Source organism: Mesocricetus auratus, unplaced genomic scaffold, assembly GCF_017639785.1.
Source record: "Mesocricetus auratus isolate SY011 unplaced genomic scaffold, BCM_Maur_2.0 Super-Scaffold_100707, whole genome shotgun sequence".
Taxonomy (NCBI): Eukaryota; Metazoa; Chordata; class Mammalia; order Rodentia; family Cricetidae; genus Mesocricetus; species Mesocricetus auratus.
Window position 1 is genome coordinate 4,697,137 of NW_024429269.1, and position 24,417 is coordinate 4,721,553.

The following is a 24,417-nucleotide window of genomic DNA, read 5'->3' on the forward strand; positions in this document are numbered from 1 at the left end:
CTGACCACAGGATTCATATGCAGCAGCCTTGCACTCACCACTCTCACAAATAATTTTAAAGTGTTAGGTTTTTAAATAATTGAACCATTTAATTTTTATTAAGAGTCAAGAATTTATTATAAGCAGGATAGCCTGTCCACAGAAACACATAGGTATTGTTTCTGAAATGTATATGTAAAAAAACTTAAAATCTTATTTTTAATGTTAGCGTAACAAAGTTTTCCAAAGATAACATGATAGCTTACAAACACCTGGATAGTCAATGTAGGTTCAATGAAGATTCATGTGGGCCTAAAAAGTTGGCTTATGGTTTGGACAAATCCTGCTGACACAGACATTTTCTCTATGTGATCTTTGTTTTGTTGTTTGCTTGTTTTAGGTACCAAGGGAGACACAGTAGTGTCCTCTAGCTCTCTTCAGGTCCTAGCAAGCATACAAGCTCATAAATCAGCTAAGTCCCCCATTCCTGAGGCAGGCTAGGCTCCTGGAGAAGATTCCCCTGGAAACCACAACAGCAGAGACCAGCACACTGAGAGGCCATGTTTGGAATACAGTACTGTGAACTTTCTAGAGGCATCCCTTAGATAGCCAGGGTCCCTGTGTCTAAAAGTGCTGCTTCTCTTCAGGAAGGAAGAAGGTCAGGAATGAGTCAGCAAGTTGATGTGAAGCTCCCGTTTCCAGCGGAATGCAACCTGACAATGGGAAAGACGGGGGGCTGTATGTTGATACTTCTATGTCCACGTGGGACTTGGCAGCCAGACAGAGCCATCTTGAAGAGCTAGAAGGAACCGTGATGGAATTGTCTAGGAAGATGAGCAGCACAGATGCAGCAGGATTCCAACAAACTCTTGAATCCCTTGTATTCAATGTTTTTATTGTCATCACAGAAAGCATGTGTTTGAAGCATGGATCAACTCAAGCTCTCCTTCCAGAACCCTCTTCTTGTGGATTTAAAACCACAAAAGTCCAAAGCAGAAAACTCTCTAGAGACATAAAACACCTCAGATTCTATTTAAATGCTATCTCAGTCAGGTTAACTGACCTGGATCCTTTGCAGCAGAATGGGTCATCAACTCTAGACCACACAAACACAAATGCCTCAGAGGTGACCTGTACTGACATTAAGGATATAACTTATGAGATTACTTTATGTCTATACATCCAGCTTGTAAATGTCAGTCAAATTCATCGAAGATACCAACAGCATGTCACCGAGGATGCTCTGCTGGTGTTACCCTGGTGATACTCTTCTATTACTTAGTCCTAGTGGTAGTGTTTCTTCAAGTCTCTAGGCTTCACCTTCAGAGAGAAGCTGTACAGAACAGGGAGGTGACCTGAGATTTCACCAAGGAGAGAAGAAGACTGTTAAAATGGACTTTCTGACAAATTAGGTTTTGAGTGGTGCAAATCAAAGGCAGCCACCAAAGTGGGGGTATCTCCTCCAGCTGGCAACCTCAGAAAAGACTATATACCAGAGAAGCTGAAAGGAATGAAAATGAGTCGACTGGAAATGTTGATAATTTTCCTGAAAATGTGCTTCAAATTTACAAGTCACAACAGAGTCCCAAATCTCCAGTCACTATTACATAATTTAACAAGTACTTGACACCAAGAACTTAACTATCCTGACATAATAAAAGGTCACACTTGAGAAAACTTTTACAATAATTGGGGATGGGGGTGAGAAGTATACTCATATTAAAGGGCGTTACTATTCAACTCCTTATGAAATAAAATAAACATCGATCAACAGAAGACACCGCCATGCCCTATGCCTCAGGTTCCACCTTCTCCACGTGTCCTCACGAGAGGCCTCTGCAGGATCTGCTCCCTTTCTCCAGGAGGTTTCCATCGTGTGGCTGCAGGTTTCTGTGTGAAGAGACAGTGGGCAGCCTTCAGCCTGGAGGTCCCACCTTTGGAAGCAGAAAACCACTGAGGGAGGAAATCAACATCAGAGCAAGTGACAGAACCCCCGTATGCCAGGACATCCTCACACACCAGTGTCCCTATATGTACAGAGACTGCACAGATATGCTCTGCCAGTGCAGCTGGGCTGGTGAAGGAACCCTAGCTTCCAGCAGATTTCCATGTGGAGTTTCTCTACAACTTCCCCAACACAGGGAGCTGGCTCCACTCAGCTTCTCCGGGTTCCTCTGTTAATGTGTGAAACTCACAGATCTGTACTCTTTGGAATGTGATGTGTCAAGGCTGTGAAGCACATTGACCCAGGAAGGACAGATTTCCCATGAGAGACACACTAAAATGCTCTCTACTTGATACTACAAGTAAAACAAAATTGAGTACAGTCTTAACGTTTTAATTCAGAAGCTTCTGGGAGGCGGCCATTATGACCATACCCATGCCCTCAGCTCTCCACTATACATGATATTCTATACTATTTTGTAAAGTTATACAAAGGAACAAAAGTCTTATTGCTAATATATTTTCTCTAATACTTAAGATACTTATTTGAAATTAAATTAACCATTGAGCCACAAATACATTTAGACCATGCCAGAATAACTCAAACTCACCATTAGGCAATACATCAGTATTTCCAAACACTGGCCTCACTACTCTTAAATACCATGGCATGCTGGTGAAAGCTACCCATGACAACACAGAATGTCTCCCGTACGAGACATTCCAGCATTTTCTTCCCCTCCAGGATACACTCTGTTGCCACAGTTCTACTCTGTGGATTTCCATGTGCAGCCCACCCTCACTTTGTACTGCCTGGCTCCTAAGTGTTCTCTTTCTTAAGTCTCTTTCATTTGTACTCTTGGTTTTCAGAATCTAAGAAGATGTTTAAAATATTTATTCTGGTGGGGACAAAGTTTTTTCCTGGCTGGTTAATTCCTTCTGGGTGTATTAGATACTCAGGCCCAATTAATACTGTGGCTAGAACTGGCTAAAAGGAAACCTCTATTGACAGAAGTATCATGGAGGGAGAGTTTTTAAAAGCCAGTTGTAATCAGAAAGCAGCTAAAAAGACACCACATGTGTACATTGGTATGTAATAATTAAAAAACAAGTCTAATTAGTGTTTTCCAGTGTGCTTTCTACTAAGTATCATGTGAATCATCCCACTGAAAAGGGAGAAGGCAAGGAGGGGAAATGATGTAGTTACATTTTAATTAAAAGGGGGCCACTGGCAGTAGTACAGACCTTCAGTTTCTGAAAACCTTCTAACAGAAACCTGAGGGTAACTGTGGCCACAGGAACAATGGACAACTCACTAGTAATAAAACACACCATGACTTTCCTGAGGTACTATTCAGTCTCTCCAGATTCCTGCATTTTCTTCATCCTTCCAAGTTGTTCTAACTTTGGTCTTTATAATCCCTACTCCTCAGTCAGGGTGTAAAGAACAGGGACTCATTCATATTGACCACTGAATAAAGAGTAGGGATGCACTCATATCGACCACTAATTAACTAAGCTCCAGAGTTAATGACTGAAATAACTAAGTATCCTCAAGTCTTTGAATTCCAGCAGGTGCAGAGGAGGAAGGCAAGGGACAACCAACCACCAATGACTACAGACTCTGTGATCTGCTCTATACCACACATCCATCTGTTGGTGACTGAATACTCTCCCACCCACATTCTACATGAGAGTTGCCCACACTTGGAAGGGAGCCAAATCTGTTGATTTCTGTTGATACTGTTGTTTAGGAAAATTAATCCTTCCAGGAAATTGAGGCCTTTTCTCAGGGTTTCTCCTTTTACACAGACCACCAAGCCCTCCCACATCACAGGAGGGAGAGAGGAAGGAGGTGAAAGCCAACAGCTTACTCCCTCCATGTGAGCACCGCTGGCTGACAATAATGTCTAATTTTAAAACCTGGCAGCATTTGGCCACACATATATTTGTAAAAAACAAAAACCTACATATTCTAATGTAGACCTTGTGAGAGAATTTCCAGGTAGAAACTCTGTAATTACTGCATTTAAGATTAACACTGGATGCTTTTTCTTCTCTTAACTTCTGATCAATAGTTCCTGTGTTCTAAGCAGCTCACATTGCAAGGCAGGTAGGCAAGGAAACCAGTGAACCAAAGCACAACAGGAGGAACACACACTGCCCAGAACTTGAGAGGTCCACAGAGAACGTTCGAAGCAGACTGTCTCCAGAGCACAGACAGGTGACAATCCTGAGACACACCTGTCAGCTGCAAGTACAGAATTACTTTACATACATTTATTAGTCTACTGATTCACCTACCAAAACATTAAAATATGAAAACAACATAACTTCCAAGGCTCCTACATATTTCCAACATTCAACTTAGGGATCCAAGATTCTGAACATGTCATCACCAAAAAAAAATTGCAAACCTAAAAAACAAAAAAGGGAAATAAATTAAACAAGGGCAAAAGAAAAGACTTTTTCAGAAAAGGTCAATATTTACTTTTATAAATTATAAAACATTTCAACATTAATGCTTTACTTGTGCTATAGTGGCTCTTACACTTTAAGACAAAGTGGTTTCCACACAGCAAAACAAATATCCAACTAGACTCATATGTGCCACTTGCTTGTTTAATATTTGCTGGGTCAACACCTTTTCACACGTTTAAGTCTTTACTAGCACTAGTCCTGCCCTCCCTTGGAAGTGGTCACCGTGGTGAAGACACTGAGGTGCATGAATGAAGCCACAGGCTTTTTCTTGAATAATTCACATGTTTAGAAGCTACTTTTTAGCTGAGTGACAGTGGCTGATGTTTGTCCTCCAGTGCACTAACTTCTGGCTTTTATCATTAAAAATATACCAAGTTCTTCTAACCTCAAAAGGGACCAGCATAATCAAGTGTGCCTGCTTTGCTTTCTTTTTTCTATTTGAAAAAAACAAACAAACCAAAAAGCCTGTTTGTTTTGGGTAATAAGAAATCAGGGGTATGGTGGGGGGAGAGAGAGGGAGGGAGAGACAGAGAGGGAGAGTCTTCATCACTATGCAGCACTGGCTAGCCTAGCACTCTGTATAGACTAGGATGGCCTAGAACTCAAAAAGACTGATATGTCTCTGCCTCTGGAGTGCTGGGATAACAGGCGCAGGCCACTAAGCCCAGCCAGACAGTACAATTTCTAAGTATACAGGCATCAGCAATGCCAGTAACTGTTTCTCATTAAGACCTTCTCCCACTCCGACACCTGGGGAGTCTCACATGTTGCTATGCCTCTCAAGAGCTGGGACTATGGCTACAGAAATATATAGCTCTGACCCTTCTTATAAGACAATGTTAATTACACAAAAATGAACCATGGCCAACTCCTCTACTGTGGTTTAGAAACCATGCCACTTAAGGCCAGAGCATTGTTCTATAGAAAACCAAGAGCTCAGAGTTCTCCCTTCCAACAGAAGTGTAACCCTGAATATAGGAACAACCCCTAATACTGCTTTTTTCTAAAACAGGACAAGACAGGCCAGTGAGTACAAGCTGAGACACAGACAAGTGTAGTTCTCCTAGGCGACCCACTGACGCCAGAGCTCTAAGCATAGACTTTGGAGCAGGTGAACAATGCTCTTTCATCATAAAATGTCACGGATGTAAAGGGAATCCTTCCCTGAATCTTGCCACTGTCAACACGTAAGGTTATAGGCTGAGAACATACTACAGACAAAGGTGAAACAAGGCACAGGAGTACTGATGGGTGTCCATGAAAAGCAACATGGCATTGCTTTAAAACGAAACTGCCCACCGGGTAACAAACAACTTGGAACTTGTCTTCTACATGACCTGTGAAACTGGATGAAATTTGATCCCTCTCAGAGCTCAGTATTGAAGCACCTTCATGACTTAGGCTAAAATGCAGCAAACTTGTGAGGTTATTTTAGAAGCTAATGGGACTGTTTCTAATGCAGGATATGAAATGACAGAGAACCCCTTCTCTGAGTTAATGGCTTAGGACACCTTTTGAATATGAGCAAAGAATCTTAGTCTCTCCCAGAATCAAGCCTATTCCTTTTCCTTCTTTTTTCTTTTCTTTTTTGGTTTTTTTTTTTCTCTAGAGTCAGTCTGTTTTGGAGCCTCTTCCAGAACTCGCTCTGTATATAAGGCTGGCCTCGAACTCACAGAGATCCACCTGCCTCTGCCTCCTGAGTGTCGGGATTAAAGGTGCTCAGCATCTATTCCTTTCTCTAAGCAGGATTTGGTCCATGAAAATAAACCAAACAAGAGAGATAACACCTCCCAAGATTAGCATATATGTATTATATATACAAATAAATATCCCAGAGTTTTACTCCTTTCCACTATAAACTATATAAATACAGAAAACATATTTTGAACATTAACAATTAAAACAGAGCTGACTGGTACATGTAAAATAATTAAATAAGAAATAACTGATCCTCAAAAGGTGATGTAACTTTTGAAAATGTATCACAGAACACCTGGGCAGGAATTCTTTCTTTTGCATATAAAATATTAGGAAGCCTGGATTTCCTTTTGTTCAGGAGAAAATCCTACTGGTTTTCAGCATGCAAATTCCTAAGGATTCAGGGCTTTTCATATGGCATATATTTTATTGCTACTTAAGAAAAACAAACAAAAACAGGTTTTTACACACCTAAAACATTTGATTTGCCTGTGATTTTCTGATGTTTTTGCTGCTATTTTTTACCAGCTTAGAGAAAGAACATCAGTAAGTTAGGAACTTTTACATCTTACAGGGAGAGGTCCTGGGTGGGGGTGGGGCAGGTGGAGACACAAGGCCCCCCTCCATCCTTAGATTTTGTCATTACCATTCTCTGTGGAGGACTTTCAGGACCAGGTGACCGCACACGTCTAGAAACCGGATGACCTCTAACCATCTCATTTCGGCTGAGGCCTCATGTCTTTTGCTTAGAGCTAAAAATAAAAATACATGTGAATGAGTAAACAATCATGAAATGAAGCCTCTGACATGACACTCAAATACAAAGTACCTGAAGCAACTTTATCTCACAAAAATCAAAGTGCAAACATTTGCACACAGCACTGGAGCTCCAGTCTCTCTGGAAGGTTCCCCTTCTATCCTTTTGAAAGCTGCAACAACCATCAAATCCCAAGCTTGATCTACAAAGCCAAACTAGTATTTCACTCATTTATTTTTATGTTTAAGTTAATGACACTAATGAAGTTAAACAACAAATTTTACTTATTTAAATATGTATTTGTACATACATGCATACCAGGGCAAGAAGGCAAAGTTCAATATTGAGCACAACCATGATCTGACAATAAGAAATAAGAGTTTACACAACTCCTGGTTTCAACAGCAGTACGGAGTATATGGAAACTGCCCGGCTTCTCCAGTGAGAGCAAGCATTGTCTCATCCAAGCAATATGAAATGTGCCTGAGCACTAGATGGCAAAGCCAAGTACACAGATGGGGTCCCATCCACCCCAGGGTAGCAGGGGCCACTGCTTCCACCAGGAGGGACAGCAGAATCAGGAAATAACAGCTAGAGACCTCAGGACTCAAACAAAGCCCACCAAAGACCTCAAATCTTTCTGTTCCAATCACTAACTCTAAACTTCAGGACCAAGCATGATTTTCAAAATCCTGTATTAATCTTGAAATTCATTCTTATCCTGGAAAACATGGGTAGCTCTGACCCCAAACACGTCTCAGGCTAAGAGGAAGTTTATAGTGCTGTGCCTACATCAAAATTTTTGAGCAATCTCACATTAATAACTTCATGCCTCAGAAAATCATAAAGAAACAACATTCAGAAAAAGTAAATGAGAGGAGATAACTAGAACTTGGGTGGAAATTAATAAAATAGAAGTGAAAAAATACAAAGAATTAATAAAATGAAAAGCTGGTTCTTTGAAAAGAAACAAACTTTTAGCCAAATCCACAGAAAGAGAAAGAGTGAACACTAACTTAATACAATTAGAGGTCAAAGGATGATATTACAACAGGCACTAGGGAAAGCCAGAATCTCTAAGGACATACTTTAAAAATTCACATTCTACTAAACTAGAAAATGCAAAAGAAATGGATGATTTCTAGTTACACGACCTACCAAAGTTTGATAAAGATGAAGCAAATAACTTAAACATGACAACCAATGACATAGAAGTAGTAATTAAAATTCTCCCAACTGAAAAAGCCAGGGGCCAGATGGATTGGCCCAGAATCCTACCAAACCCTGAAAACTAACATCAACACTCCTCGAGTTAGTCTGAGATAGATAGATAGATAGATAGATAGATAGATAGATAGATAGATAGATAGATAGACAGACAGACAGACAGACTTCCAAGTTCTTTTTACAAAGCCAGAAGCACCCTGATACCAACACCAGACAAAGACCCAACAGAAGAGGGAATTATAGGTCACTTCCCTGATGAACATAGTTTCAAAAATTATCAACCGCATACTTGCAAACAAAGTTCAGAAACACATCAAAAAGATCATCCAACATGATCAAATGGGCTTTTATCACAGACATGCAGGGATGAATTCAACAAGAATAAAGTAATCCACCACATAAATAGCCTCAGGGGCAAAAAGCACACGACACCTCATTATATGTAGGGGAAAAAAAAAACTTTGACAAACTCCAACATAACTTCATGATTAAAAAAAAAATCCTGGAGAATATAGTTATTAGAGACACATCTCAACATAATAAAAGCAATCTACAACAAAAGACAATTTAGACCCCAAAATCTGAGTTCCAGTACTAGATCCTTCTGGTTTCTTCTCTCCAATAAGTGAAAATATTTACAGAGACTTCACAGAACAAGGTATACAGTGACACTACTGTCAACATACAAATGGCCCAAGAATAAAATCATAATGTCTACCAGGAAGTAGGTTTGAAGCTGCCACCTCTCATGCTGCTATAGAAACATGCCCCGGGCACATCAGCAGGTGTGCAGATGCTGCTGCTGCTGAATAGAAACATAAGCCATTTGCTTCCATGAAGCAGGGTAAAAGGTAAGGCCACGAAAAGGACAGGAAAGAAACCTTGTGGATGGCTGTCCGAGAAGCTGTTATCCCAGAACAGCTTTTCACTTGCCACTTCATGGTTCTAGAGTATAATGTCTATATCGTGAACAATTATTACTTTTCTAGCAAAATATTTCCCTGGGTGCTTTACTAAGCATTTCAAAACTCTACAAACTGGGTTTCTGAAGATGGATAGAATCTGCCAGCTCTCAGTCAGGTCTCCTGTGAGACACTGTGGACATGAGGACTCGTGCACAGCCACAGAGAAGCTTGGGTGTCAAAGAAGGCCGGGTGGCAGCTGCTGATTCGGTCTGGCCACCATGCTTCTTGAATTTGGCCACTTCTTGCTTCTTCCAATATCCTTCGGTCTGCACAACCCAAGCAAAGTAAGCTGATGCTACAGGTTCCAGTACACAAGGGGCATGTCACAGGGCTTGGCTTTTGACGTCCAATGTCTTAACAAGCTATTCAATAGCACAGTGTGTGTCACAAAATTAGTGATAATCATGGGGTAATTCTTCCACCCCAAGACACAACCAACCCAGAAACGCTATGCTGTTGTCAGACCTCTCAAATATGGCAAACTCTAGCCAAGCGATCTCTTCACATATGTTCCATCTTGCTTTGTTCTAAGACACCTACCCTGACATATGGAATTCAGGGCTGGAGTCAAACTTCCCAGTAAAATGCCACTGGAGAAAATTTGTCTCTCGGGTAGAGAGCCATGCAAAACATGCTACAGAAAGCCCTTTGGTGACTTCACAGTCCTTAGAGCTGCCCCAAATCAACTCAACAGACCTGAACAGAGGATGGCAAGGAGCACAGGCACTCTGGTGTGACCAGAATGTTTCTGACCACAAGTACATGCAAGGATTGGAAAACCCCCACAGGCAACTGTCTTCAGGTGGTCACCCAGGGGATGAGTGTATGTTGAGGCAGGTTACTAATCAAAGTGTTCTCCTTCATCTCAAGTTGATACAAGCCTCTTCTCTCAGGTTCTCTGCCCACCTCTCCTGTAGACTTTATCCCATACACTATTACATACCTTCCTCCCTTTTCAGTCTTCCTTGCATCCCGTAAGCACAAGCACACTGCCAGACCCCAGAACAACCAAGCCACGGTCTCCTCCCCCATGCACATCACCAGCTTCTTGACTGGCATATTCCAATGGCATCTACTCACTAAGTGTTTCCTGGAAAATGACAATACACCAAGAAATGAGTAAAATGAGATTGCTAGTGATGTCTGCTGTCACTGCAAAAATCATCGGGCATATTCACAGATTTGAACTGTTACTTTTCATGAAGGGAAAGTATCTAGGGCTGAAGGGTACTCTTGAAAGACTTCATTTGGACCCCACGGGCCTTCTGCTCTACCTCTCTGGGACCAGTTGTTCTTGTAGGTTCTGGTTCACACACAGTTCTGACTGGGGGCTGGGAAGAACTGTGTCTGTGTTGAGACCTAAGAGCTGGATAGGAGGTGGCTAAGCAGAGAATCTGAACAGTAGCATCCCAGGGACCTGGACTGTTGAGTCCTGAGACCAAAATGTGATATCGTGGTACATCAAGCTGGATAATGTGGGGACAATTTTGAAGAAAATAGGCCCTTACCCAAGTGACAGGCAACAGAGAAGGCTTGGGCTATCATCCTCAATGCAGGAGCTGAATTCTGTCCCCTCACCTCTTGCTCTTGGTGTCCCTCTATCCCCTAAGGCCAGCTGAGTGCTCCCAGACACAAGATCTGCTCAGATGTCACAGGTCCTGTTATACTCTGGAAATGACTCCTGACATGAGCCTGAAACACAGGCTCTTGCTGGCTTTGCCTCTGTCCCCCAGGGTCGTTCAACAGCTACAAAGCATTCTGCGCAAGGGGAAGTGTTCAGTACTTGTAGACTGGATGGGCCAGCCTCAGAAGGAAACTACTGACGAGCAGTATCAACACAAGAATGAAACCTTGCTGTGGTGTTTCCTTGGGCTCTGGCAAAACACTTAGGAACTCCAACAAGAAACCCCTTTAAACAAACTTCCATTTACAGCCTGACTCTTCGTGTCACTGTCCTCTGTGCTGACCAGTCCTTGTATGCGGTAAATGACTTGGTGCACACCATTCACACTATTGCTTTTGTGTGTGTGTGTGTGTGTGTGTGTGTGTGTGTGTGTGTGTGTGTGTGTGTTGCTGTCCTTGGTGCTGAACATCCCCTGAATGTTGAGTGGCAATTGTCCCTAGTGTTAACAATTGCTACTGATGTCACCCTGCTACTAGTCAGTCAGCCCCTGACATACCCTTCCCTTAGGTCATAGATGATTCATTTTCTTTTCTTTTCTTGTTGTTGTTTGTTTGTTTTTGTTTTTCGAGACAGGGTTTCTCTGTATTGCTTTGGAGCCTGTCCTGAACCTTGCTCTGTACACTAGGCTGGCCTTGAACTCACAGAGATCCGCCTGCCTCTGCCTCCCAAGTGCTGGGATTAAAGGTGTGTGCCAACAACGCTCTGCTTCATTTTCAAACTTCATGGAATATATTCTTCTTTCCATTTTGACAATTTTAATAACATGCTAAAAGTTACTGGCCAACATCATTTGTATATTATAGCAGGGACATTATGATTAGTACATGCTATGAAGTAAAAATAAATACTGAGTAATCTTTCCTTATTCTGTTAGGTGGGACAGGAGAGGGCTGCATTTCACTAGAATTATGGGTACAAATTTAAAAAGAAATGCAAGAATCACTTACTTTATACTTTTGGTTGTGAGCCTAGCCTTTAATGTCTGATCCATCTCTAACCCAAGAGTTACTTGTTTTAAAAAATATTATCCTACTAACAAACCAAGCTGTCAATACTAGGTTTTGCTAGCTTTTAAGGGTTCAGTTTATTTTTAATTGTGTGTGTGTGTGTGTGTGTGTGTGTGTGTGTGTGTGTGTGTGTGTGTTGGGGGGTGGTGTTTGATGTGCACCTGAATGCAACCATCACTGAGGCCAGAGCTGGAATTATAGATGGTTGTTAGCTGCCCTACATGGGTGGTAGGAACAAAACTGGGGTCCTCTGTGAGTAATACTTGCTCTTAACTGCTGAACATCTTCCCAGTCCCCTCTTTGCCAAATAAAAGAACAAAATACAGTGTATGGGCATACACTTGGGTCAGGTACACATGAGAAAGTCAGAGGACAAGTTGAGGGAATCAATTCTCTTTCTACCGTGCTACGTTGAGTACCAGAGACAGAACTCAGTTTGTTTGTTAGGCTTGGCAGCAAGCACCTTTACACAATGAGCCCTATCACCAGCCCCTGTCTTTCTTTTAAAAGTCCATCAGCTCATCCCAGTGGTGCCCAGAATCAGCTCTCACATTAGTTAAACAGACATCTTTATACAACTCAAACAAAACGGCCTTCATCTTCATCTTGCACTCATATTCTAAGGGTAAGATCTTCCCATGGTCTTTCTCATATTAACTTCACTGAGACACTGTGGTTCTCAGAGCAGAAACAGATAAAACCAAACTGAGCCCTTCAGGAGAGAATTCTGTAGGAATGAAGAGTTTGGACACCCATGTGTTAGACACTCAGAGGACTTGTGTTCTTTAGTTCTCTGTGAGCCACTCAGGAGCCACAAAATTCTCTGTCTGCAGAACTCCCCTCCCTCCTTGCACAGCTACTCTCCCCTGAGCCTTCAGCACTAAACAGCAGACCAGCTCCATGACAGACCAGCTTACACCTCTCTCCTGAAGCATCCATCCATCATGGAAAAGGCAAGTGGTCTTCTTAACTAAATGACAAACGAGAACTTTAAAAGAATTAAGGATATGTTTAAATATATACACAATAAACAGAACAGCATGGTGAACCCTGATGAAGCCTCACCCACTTTTAATAATCATCCACTTGCTACCACCTTTGTTTCACCTATTTCCCCAGATTCCTCACCTCCCAATGTCATGGGAATTCTTACCTTCGCCACCCAAAGCACAATCCGCAACTGAGATGCTGCTTGGCTTTCCATCTTAACCATCTCTGAGGCACACGGCTCCGAGGTACTGATTATATTCACACTGGTAGGTGACCATCTCCACAAGGTTTTCACCTCAAAAAGCATAGGCCAGAAACACTGACCACCATCTCCCATTCATCCTCCCTCCTTTCTGACTTGATGGCTGCCTATGCCAGGAGCCTCCGAAGTGGTGTAAGTTCGCAATGGTGTGTGTGTGTGTGTGTGTGTGTGTGTGTGTGTGTGTGTTTGCATGCGTGCATGCCTGTCTGTCCTCAAGGTTCATCTGGGTGTCCTGTGCATCAGAACGTCTTTTCCAAAGCGGGATTATATTCTACTCATTCATCCAGGGGCTCTGCAGCTGCCTGCACCTTCAGGCAATGATGACTAAAACTACTGTGAACACAGTTGCCTAAATATCTGCTTAAGTATTTGCTTCCCATTTTTCAGTATGTATACCCAGAAGTGAAATTTCTAGATTGTACAGCAATTCCATTCCTTTGTTTGCAGAACAACCATACTGTTTCCCACAACAGCCATACCACTTTCTGTTCCCACCAACAGTGCACACGATGATAAACAATCATTTATAAGGCAGTGAGCACCTGACAAAAATGCAGTGTCTACAAACAGCTTTTTTGTGTGTTATTCCATTCAATTCTACAAATGTGTTGACTCACTGAGCACCCTGCTCTGTTGGTGAGTACCTGGGACATTTATTTCTATCTCCCATATGCCTGTGTAAATGTTTTCTCCCAATCAGAGGCTTAAGCTAACTCTGTTAAAATACTATCAAACACACAGCTAACTACACACTAAATATACCAATAGGCAAGACTTTTAAAAGACACACATTGCCATGGTTTGAATAGGCATAGCCTCCATAGACACATTCTTGTGAATGCTTGACCCACAGGGAGTGGCACTGTTAGGAGGTATGGCCTTGTTGGAGTAGATGTGACCTTGTTGGAGGAAATGTGTCACTATGGAGGCTGACTTTGAGGTCTCCAATGCTCAAGTTATGTCCAGTGTGACACACAGTCTCCTTCTGCTGCCTGCGGATCAAGATGTAGAACTCTCAGTTACTTCTCTAGCATATCTGCCTGCATGCCACCCACCATGAAGATAATGACCTTAAACCTCTGAATTGTAAGCCAGCACCAATTAAATGTTTTCCTATATAGGAGCTGAGATGCTCTTCATGCGTCTTCACAGCAATAAAGACACATGAAAATGCATGTAGAGTGAGGTGACAGTTGATGCTCCCAGGAGGCTAACAGCAGTATCTTCACTAGGAGCCTTCTCAAATTCAGCTATGTTATTATTAAATAGCTCAGGTCCAAACACACTAAATATAAACTACTTCCAAATAACACAAACAACCAAGCAATAGCAGCCAGAACTCAATGAAATTTTTGGAAACGCTGTTAATACCATCCTAACTGTAACAAACTACAGGGACATAATCTACTTCAGCAAGCAACTCCCAAAGGCCTCCGAGAATCACAGGCACCAAGTGTCTGTACCACATACAATGCTGATAATGTTTAGCATCCCAAGGAAGACCAGGCAGGAAAAATAAACACCTAAACATGTTCCTAATCTAACTATAAAATAACCAAACTTAATGAAGTGCTATATTAAGATTTATGAATTTAAACGTTAAGCTCACACCCTACATTACCATATCCATACATGCAGGTTACTGCAGCATTATTCACAAATAAGCAACTTACAGAACCAGCCCAGGTACCAGTCAACAGATAAATGAACAAAGAATATACACACAATGGCGTTTTATTCAGCCATAAGGAAGGAGGGAATTCTGTCACCTAATGGAAACTAGATGGAACTATAAATCACTATGTTAAACGAAAGGAGCCAGATTCAGAAAAACACATGTGTTTTCTCCTAGACGTGGAATCTTAATTCAAAACAAGACATAAAAATCAAAGAGGAGTGTTTGGAATCAGCAAAGAGTGGAGACAAGAAAGGGTAATGGAGTGATTGTGAGCAAAGTACAAAACACGTTATAAAAACAACATAAGAAAACAATATTTGATCTTTTTATAAGTTGGGCTAGCAAGATGGCTCAGTGGGTAAAGGTGCTTGTCACCACTACTAATGGCCTCAGTTCAAACTTGGAACTCACATGATGGATGAACAGACTTCTTCAAATTGTCCTCTGACCACCAAATGTATGCCATGGCCCACTTAAACATAATAAAAAGTAAATGTAATAAAAACTTACAACAGCAAAACTATTTATATCATCCTATTTTGAGCAGGACATGCGAGATACATGCATAGAGACAACAAATGGTACTATAGTGGCATCTTGTTCTGCCAGTGGACCTGTGGTGGTGGCCACATCTTAAGGCATGGCTTCAGGTGTGCAGACATGACCCCTTATGAGGAAGAGAAGGGGCTGACTCATTCTCTTGTGTTGCAGTTGAAGCCTCCTGAAGGGCAAGGCTGCATCTTCAGGAGCAGATGACCATGGTGGTTATTTACCTTGATTGTGTGAGTGTTCCCCAAAGAAATACCGTTAATTCTTCTTCTGGGTACTTGTGAATTCCTTTAAAGCTGCCTTCATGCTACCCCACTACTATTTACAGCCACACACTGGCTCCTCAACAGAAAGAGGATAAGTCTGTCAAGGCTCAAGTCCTGTGATTGACTGTTCAACTAATCAAGCAGTGACAGAACCCAAATTCTGACCATACAAGAACCGTTCAGGACTGGTTGAGGTGAACAGAAATTAAAAGACAAGAATTAAAAACAAAGAACAGGGGGGACATCTCTGAAACCCACAGGGGAAGCTGGAGCAAAGGGGGTAGGACAGCAGGGCAATAGCTAACTCTCACCTCAGGGTGGCTGCATTGTTCTTAGGGCCTGGCACATAATGAAATACAGGGCACTCTGAGCAATTACCATCAAGCTCAGGACAACAACACCAGCATGGAGCTGAGTGAGCACATGGTGGAGGAAGGATGGGACAGCACGCCACCCATCGGAGCAGAAGAGGCCTTGGCAGAGGCATGGCAGCAGGGTACAATTTTCAGGGCAATTCAAGGCCAACTGTGTCTTGGGATGTTTCTGGGGATGGTGTTGATTATAGCATTTAAATAAGGGGGTGGGGGAATGTAACACATTAAGATCTCCAAAGCACAATCCCATGGTTGCATATGAGAATAATCACTGCAGAGCAGATGGCGCTTCCTAGGCAGGAAACAGAATTGATAAGCCTCACTGCAGAGTCATAATGACCACACTCTGGAGTCTGTCGCTCCCCAGGAAAGATCAATACAGCTTCCTGAGAACAAGACAAAAGCACTGTACATAAAAGAGCTGCAATGCTACATCAAGAGACAGGAAATGCCAAAGACAAACTGTCCCCTACTCACCAACTGCTTCAGGGATAGGCATGGTTTAAAAAAACACACACAGGTAAGAGATAAAGAAGAGTGATCAGAAAAAACTGGCCTTGTAACAATAGGTAGGGTGCAGAAGTTTACAACCAGACGGAAGAGCAATTCACAAATCCCGGACATTTACTTCTGTCTACTTTTGTGTTCCTCACACAGCTTCTGAAATTGCTCATTCGACCTTAACATAAAGAATGCACTCTCAATTCAAACTGCACAAAGTTTCAAATAAATGCCTAGCACTATTACTTTCCAAAGTTGCATCACTTCATTGTATCCACAAAACATTCATTACTAGTACAGCCTGAGTAAATGGTCCATTTTCCAAAAGGAACAACTAAGTGATAAATTTAAGTTACCACAATTAGACAAAGACTCCATGACACCCATCTCCCTAAAACAGTGTGTGCTCACAATGAAGGATTTTTATTAAGCACTGTTTCCCACTGCCTCCTCTCTGGAAATGATTAAAGCACAGAAAACAGAAACTGAGTTAATTAAGACAGGAAAAAAACAAATCGATGCTCCACACCCACCCCTGAACTGAAGCAGGCCCTTGCCAATTGTGGTTCGCCTCCCCTCCTTCTAAGACTCAACCTCAGAGGGCTTCTGCTGGGCAATCAGAACGGCGCACCCTGAATCTCCCCAAACTCTGCCCAATGCTGGACTTCCATGTCATCAAGTGGCCATTCTCCAAGGACTCTTTCCCTGGAGAATCACTTCACTTCAGACCAGCTGCTAGAAACCGGTCAATCAACCATGTTGTGTTATGTTAATGACTTCATGTGGAGGCAAACTCATCTGCTCTGTCATTCATTAAGCCTGTTCAAGTCCAGGCTATGTAAAGTGTTAGTGGGATCCTCTAGGACCTAGGTACTGTCTACATCAGCACATGGAACTGGATTTAGCTTCCAGACACCTCCCAATTTGCCAGGCTCAGTGCGCACATCTGGCCACGTCCACTAGAAGAATTTCTCTGTTTTCAATCTTTTTTAAAAGGGGAATCCTATGTCCCAATATCTCCAGTGCATCTTCTGAATACTTTGTCTCCACTGAGATTCATATGGAAGCTTAGCCCCCATCCCAATAATGGTACTGTAGGAAAGGGGAGCCTGAGGGGCTTTACACAGCTTTGGGTGGGGCTGTGAAGCAGCCTGGCCCCTTTGTGCCCTCTGCACCTGTGCTCTCTGCATGCATTCATTCACTCCCTTTCTGCATCCCCTCCACATGCATTCACTCCCTTTCTGCATCCCACCACATGCATTCACTTCCTTTCTGCATCCCTCCACATTCACTCACTTCCTTTCTGCATCCCTTCCACATTCACTCACTTCCTTTCTGCATCCCCTCCACATGCATTCACTTCCTTTCTGCACCCATCCACATTCACTCACTTCCTTTCTGCATCCCTTCCACATTCACTCACTCCCTTTCTGCATCCCTCCACATTCACTCACTTCCTTTCTGCATCCCCTCCACATTCACTCACTCCCTTTCTGCATCCCTCCACATTCACTCACTTCCTTTCTGCATCCCTTCCACATTCATTCCCTTTCTGCATCCCTCCACATTCACTCACTTCCTTTCTGCATCCCTTCCACATTCACTCACTTCCTTTCTGCATCCTTTCCACATTCACTCACTCCCTTTCTGCATCCCTCCACATTCACTCACTTCCTTTCTGCATCCCTTCCACATTCACTCACTCCCTTTCTGCATCCCTCCACAGTGAGACACCACAGTAGGTGCCCACCAGCTGAGCACATGCCAGTATTGAGCCCTAGACCTCACAACTACATGTTAAATAAATATTTTCCTTTAAAATGCACAGTCTCAGAGCTGCAGAGATGGCGCAGCGGTTAAGAGAACTTGCAGCCTTTTCAGAGGACCAGAGTGACCCTCTTCCAACAGCTCACAACCACCTGTAATGACAGCTCCTTCCAGGGGATCCAATACCCTCTTTTGGCCTCTGTGAGTACCCATACATATATGGTCAGGGTCTGTTTCTCCACCCCACCATACACATGCACTCACACATAAATAAAACAAACAAATGTCTTTTGAATTTAAGTTGAAAAATAAAATACACAGCCTCTAGTATTTTGTTAAAACACAAATAGTCCAAAAACAATGCCTTGACCACAGCTGTACCCAATCAGTCATTGGCCAGGAAAAGGCCCCAGCCTGATTGTCTGAAATACATCCAGATCTCCTCCCCCTCACACAGACTCCAGCTAGGGTCTGCCTCACTTGAAAGACAAAGGGATACAGGGAGTGCAGGTTACAAAACTAAGTTTCCACCAAGATGAAGTGTCAGATGGATTTAAAGGTTACCCAGTGTTCACGGTGGGTATTCGGAGTCAAAGATTTTGCCTTCCACTCATTTCTGCCTACCAATATTAGCTCTGACCTCTTGCTCTGAAGATAGCAGCCATGATTCCTGGCTGGGCAATAAGCCGCACACATGGAGAGACTACTGTGCTCCCCTCTCCCACCCTCAACTCCCCTCCCCTTACACAGACGGTATCTGTGCTTTACCATACGATCCCTCAGGGACAAACCCCTCATAAATGTCCAGGATGCTATTTATACTTAGTGACAAGTCCATCACACTGACCACCGCTGGGTTCTGAACACCACATTTCTATCAACACAGTCTACCACAATGGTGCTTCCCTGATAGTGTCCTATTGGCCTGCAACCAACTTGCTGCGAACTGCAGACTTTCTGTATTTCCAACAAGTAATGGATAGGTCTGGCCTCCTATAGCTCTACCTTGACACCTTAGACAAAGGGAAGGGGAGGGGGAAAGAGAAAGGGAGGTTCCAAGTATTCTGGCTCCTGCCTCTAATTCAAGCACTCAGACGGCTGAAACAGAAGAACTGCTGTCACTGTCACAGCCAGCCTGTACTACACAGCAAGCACCAGGGCCACATAGCTAGCTAGATCTTGTCTCAAAAAAAGGGGGAATGGGAGAACAGAAGGGAAGGAGGAAAGAGGAAGGGAATAAAATTCTACCTCATTATATCATTTTCCATTTTCTTGGTTGTCAAAATAAAATTCGAACTGAGGAAAAACTCACACGTTTATGATCAGCCTTGTACAACAGGGCTATCTCTCCTGAGAAAAGCACTTTCTGTCCCAGAAGAAGACTGCAGGAACTTGTTGAAATTCTAAGAACCTGACACCCTTGTGGGCTCAGTAAAATGGTCCCTTTGAGGTATCTATCTCCCAACTCTGTGTTAATGGACTCTATTGAGAACGCTGGATTGGCAGTGGTTAGGACATCAGAGGGGACCAGGAAACATCAGAGTCCTGTGACCAGTGACTACCACTTTCCCCAGCAGACAAATCTTGTTGGAGACTGGTATACAATCACAGGAAGCCAGATAATTGATTCGTTTGCTCAATGCATCCATTCCATGCAAGCAAGCCACAGAGGGAGTCCAAGATCATCAAGCACTTGTTTATTGCACACAGAACCCCAAGCAAGCAGTTCCCTAAAATACATTTAACAACACAACCTCATGCACCAGTCTCTAAAAAGGGTACTCTAGTTGGTACTGGGATAAAAAGGTTTTAAAATACTTCAACCAACTGCCTTCCAGATAGTTCACTGCTTGAGAGAAGCTAAGCATGAGAACCTGAGTCCAGCTTTCCAGTGCCCACATAATAACCGGATGCTGTGGCACTCAACAGTAATCCCAACAAGGGAGAGGCAGGCCCCTTAGGGCTTATCAGTGAGCTCCAGTGTAGAGTGATGGGGGAAGACACTTAACCATCTACAGACTTCACACGTGCACACAGAGTTCAGACTGTAACACCAATTAGCATGGTTCAATTTAAGTAAGGAACTGGAGGTAAAAAGATCTGAACATGTGCTTTTCCTTGTGAAACTAGTTAAAAATCAAAAAGCACTCTGAATTTGCATTTCCCCCACTGACCAGGACTCTGTTCCACCTCTCTTTGCTGGCTTCTCTTAGTGATCTACCTGTTTCCAGACTCAGCACCCAGGGTTGCTTTGCCACTCACTCTGTGGGTGCTCATTCAGGCTCAGGACTTGACTACCATGCTCACAACTCTGGATTTTACATTTCTAGTCCCACTCAGATTCCTAATCTCTGGCAGCTATCTGTGTAGATTCAAACTCCCAGCCTTCCTACACACCTGCCTTCAGGTTCTCTTAGCTCATTAAATGGCAGCCCCAGTCCCATCAAAACCCTTCGCATCCTGTAATTACAACTGTCTTTCCTGCCAATGTATTCATCTATCAGCTAGCCATAGTCACACCTGTCAACGCAGCCAATCAGCTTGCCAAGATCACACCACTTCCCACCTACCCCCATGATTACCACAGCAGCCAAGCTACTGTCGCCTCTCAGGATTTATATGCCGCTAACTAGTTTCCTTCTATTCTTGTTCCCCTAGTTAGGCACAGCAGCTGGAGTTGCTGAAAATTAGGATTCACAGTTTGCTCTATTCTCTCTTGTAAAATGAGTTAAAATTTGCCAACAGTGAAATCAAACATTATCTTTGGTTTCAACTCAGTGAGTGTATACCTCATGTAAACAGGATCCCTTTTAAGACATAACACTTCCACTGCCAGTGTCTTATGAATAAAGCTGTTGTAATATAAACATCATTTTCAGAGAAATGGGCTCTTACTGGGTAACATCCAAGACAGAACTGCTGTATCACAGGGCAGACACATGTGGCTGCCTCCAGCAGCAGCATTGTTCAGGACAGCTAAAAAGTCCAAGGTGCCTAAATGTGCATGAATGGAAAACTGGTCAACAAATGTGGTGTATCTACCTATGCAGGGAACTGTTGTTTAGATCATACTCACGGGCAGATAAACACTAAAAATACTATGCTCCATGACAGAAATCAAATATGAGAAATCATATTTACACAAAATATTTAGAGTGGGTAAATACACACAGACAGAGGGCAAACTGGTATTTGTCGAGAGCTGAAAGGAAGAGAAAGAGGATCAAACCATCAGTGGGTGCAAGGTAACAAAAGGTGTTCAGACTAGTCAGAACACCACAGAGACACGGAATGCCCCAAAGCAGTTCCTTCAAAGATACTTTTCATTCACTCGTTTCTTTGTTCTGTGTAGAGGTGGGCAGGCACATGCCATGGAGTGTTGTCGGGGTCAGAGGACAACTTGCGGTAGTAGCTTCTCTCCTTCTGCCATGTGGGTCTCAGGGATTTAATGTTAGGCCATCAGGACTGGGAGCAAGCCCCTCTACCCACTAAGCCATCTCAATGGTCCAACCAGAACAGGCCCATTTAAAGCGGATTATTTTAGGAATACACACAATAACCAGTGCGCACACGCGCGCATGCGTGCGCGCGCACACTCACACACACACACACACACACAGACAGGTACACCTGCACATGGATGGATAGATACATACATACATACATACATACATACATACATACATACATACATACAAATAACAAAGTGGACCGTTTGTGTTATGCACGTTTCACTTCCAAAGATGTTTGACATCCATGGGACACCACTTGGTGTCAAGGCTAAAGGTTCAGCACAGTCTCTGTTTCACTGATCATGCATCCATTTTAAAACTTCCTGTCAAACACAGCCTAAGTGGCTCCCCTATATATCACCAGACAGAAAAGAGCAGAGATGCTTTCTTCTACCACAGAAAGATGACTGGAAGCCCCAGTTTGGGTTAATAACTAGTTCTAAACTGAATGAGAGCACCCAGGAGCTATGAGCAATCAAAGTAACCACACTGTGAAGACACTTTTTATAGATGGCTGGTTTCTGAGCACACGTTTTACTGAGCCCAGGACCTCATGTACGCTAGGCTACGCTGAGCTACATCCTCAGTCCCCTTTTAAAATTTTTGAGGCAGGGTGCCACTAAGTTTTCCAGGCAAGCCTTGGGCTTGAGCCTCTTGCCTCAGCTTTTCACACAGCTGGTACTGACTACAGGTCCACACATCAGGTTCAGTCAAGAAGAAATGTTGTAAACGATTACACACACTTGGTTACATAGGCAGATTAAATAGGTGGATGTCTCTGAATTTTAATTCATGCTAATCCTATGATTAGAGGATTCTACATTTGTATCCATTTGCTAAGTTAGTGTGGGATGGACAAGAAAACAGGCCAGAGGATGACTTTCATTCCAGTCAACTGCCTAAGGCCTTTCCATTTTCTACCAGTGCACAAGAATGAGGAAAATTCGATGTTTACTTAAACACACACACACACAAACCTTCACATAAGTGACATTTAAGAGGAGCAGCAATGTTTGAGGCACAAAGCTAGAGTCCTGGTCCAAATACTCAATTCTAGACTGAAGGGGAAATCCTTAGCATGGCTCTTACATAAACAGTCTGAATTACTAAAATTAACTTTCCAAAGCCAGAAGAAAGTTAGCTCGTTATGTAACCAAAATGCACCTTCTAGAAAGTCAAGCAGGTGCTTTGGAGTCGCAAACAGCCTTTACATTTAAGGGACAGTAAGACACATAGTTGACCTGGTTGTTTGGGGTGTTTGTCACCTGAAATGTCAGTTTAAATTTTCAGGACTTCCAAAATGATAGAAAGTTTTAGCAAAATTCAGGTTCTTGTCACATTCAGCCACATTTGAGTTTTTGGTTTTCATGTCTCCAAAAGCACAAGCATTTTATGAGATATCAACACAGAGAGCAATAGGGACTTTTAAAGGGAACCCTTGTCCTCCTCATCCCCTCCTCCCAGTACCCCCCCCCCAAACTACAGGATCAGGGCAAGAGACCTGCGCGTGTCCCAGAGTTGGTGCAGGTGTGCTGACAATGCAGCCCACAGCTGAGCGAGAGCTGTGGCGCCCTTGGGCTACCTCAGGACAAGGTGGAAGAACTGTTCATTGTGGCAGATGCCTGGCCTTCTTTCTCTGACTTTAAAAACAAACAACAAACCCTCCTGCTGACTGATCTGTAACGGGTTTTGTAGAGAGTTGCGAAGTGCTGCACCCTTAAGATGGTGCTGGCTTCCGCCTTATGCTAGCCCGACAGTAAGTGCTCTCTGTGATAAACAACACCAGTATTTGGTTAAGGCTGGACCACCTGTATTTGGTTAAGGCTGGATATCAGGCTTGCTTCCGCGTACGTGGACCTATCTGCACGTTCCATGTAGCATACTGGGGTTGGCCGCCCAAGGGCTTTTAAGCTGTGGGTTGGCGCTCCCCGGGAGAAGAAGATTGTTCAAGGTTCCTGAATAAACTGCTTAAAGAAGAGTCTGGGCGGTGTGTCTTCCTTGCTGGTCGAGGCGGGCACGACAGGGTTTCTTATTTCCACCCAATGATATCTGTCAAAGACTACTGTAGACTCAGTCTAGCCTAACTCTATTCTGGGCATGCTTTTTTGGTGTGTTACTAAGAGGTAAATACTATCTGTACCAACTGTGAGCCTCCCATGACCAGCCATAAGACGCCCAACCAAATGACAAGAGCCACTGAAGACGGCAGGGGCCTTTACAAAGCACACACATGACACATTCACTAAACAAGCTACTGTAACGTCAGAAGCTCAGTCCTTTACAGATATTCCACCTGACTGCAGCAATGCAAACACACTCTGGGGGTGCCAAGTATATTCCCAAACAGATCCCATACTCACACTACCGGAATTCTGAGCAAAGGAGCAACACTTGGTGCCGTGGCACCACACACAGTATAAAATGTCATCTCACACGAAGCCTGGTTACATAATTCAGTACCCCCTTTTAGAGACTATCCCAAGGGAGCACCTTGTCTCTCTGTGGTAATCCCTGCTCATTGCTATAATCTCGAAGAAAACATCTCAGAATCAACACTGCATTGAATACCGCATTTACACAGCCTGGGTGATCCCAGCAAGTGTTTGACATCTTTGGCAGCTTGGCAGCTCCTGCCTTCCTCTTTGTTGTACAGATAATTCAACTGCACCTTTTCAATCTGGATTATGTCTCTTTATATTTCTGTATGGGGGGGAATGAATGACTATGAATATGTTTACTAGAAAAGTGAGAGTTACAAGGAAGAAGGATTACTGAA

General features: G+C 43.1%; 1 protein-coding gene and 1 long non-coding RNA gene across 2 annotated transcripts in view; both read right to left on the minus strand.

Moving 5' to 3' along the window:
* Positions 1–24,417, minus strand: part of Xkr6 (XK related 6) — a 247,263-nt gene that overhangs the window by 188,165 nt on the left and 34,681 nt on the right. The window lies entirely within an intron of this gene.
* LOC121137879 lies at positions 75–23,407 on the minus strand. The gene is made up of 2 exons (XR_005875150.1): positions 23,143–23,407; positions 75–6,854 (listed from the first exon to the last, which is right to left on the minus strand). It is a non-coding gene; the product is annotated as an uncharacterized LOC121137879 (long non-coding RNA).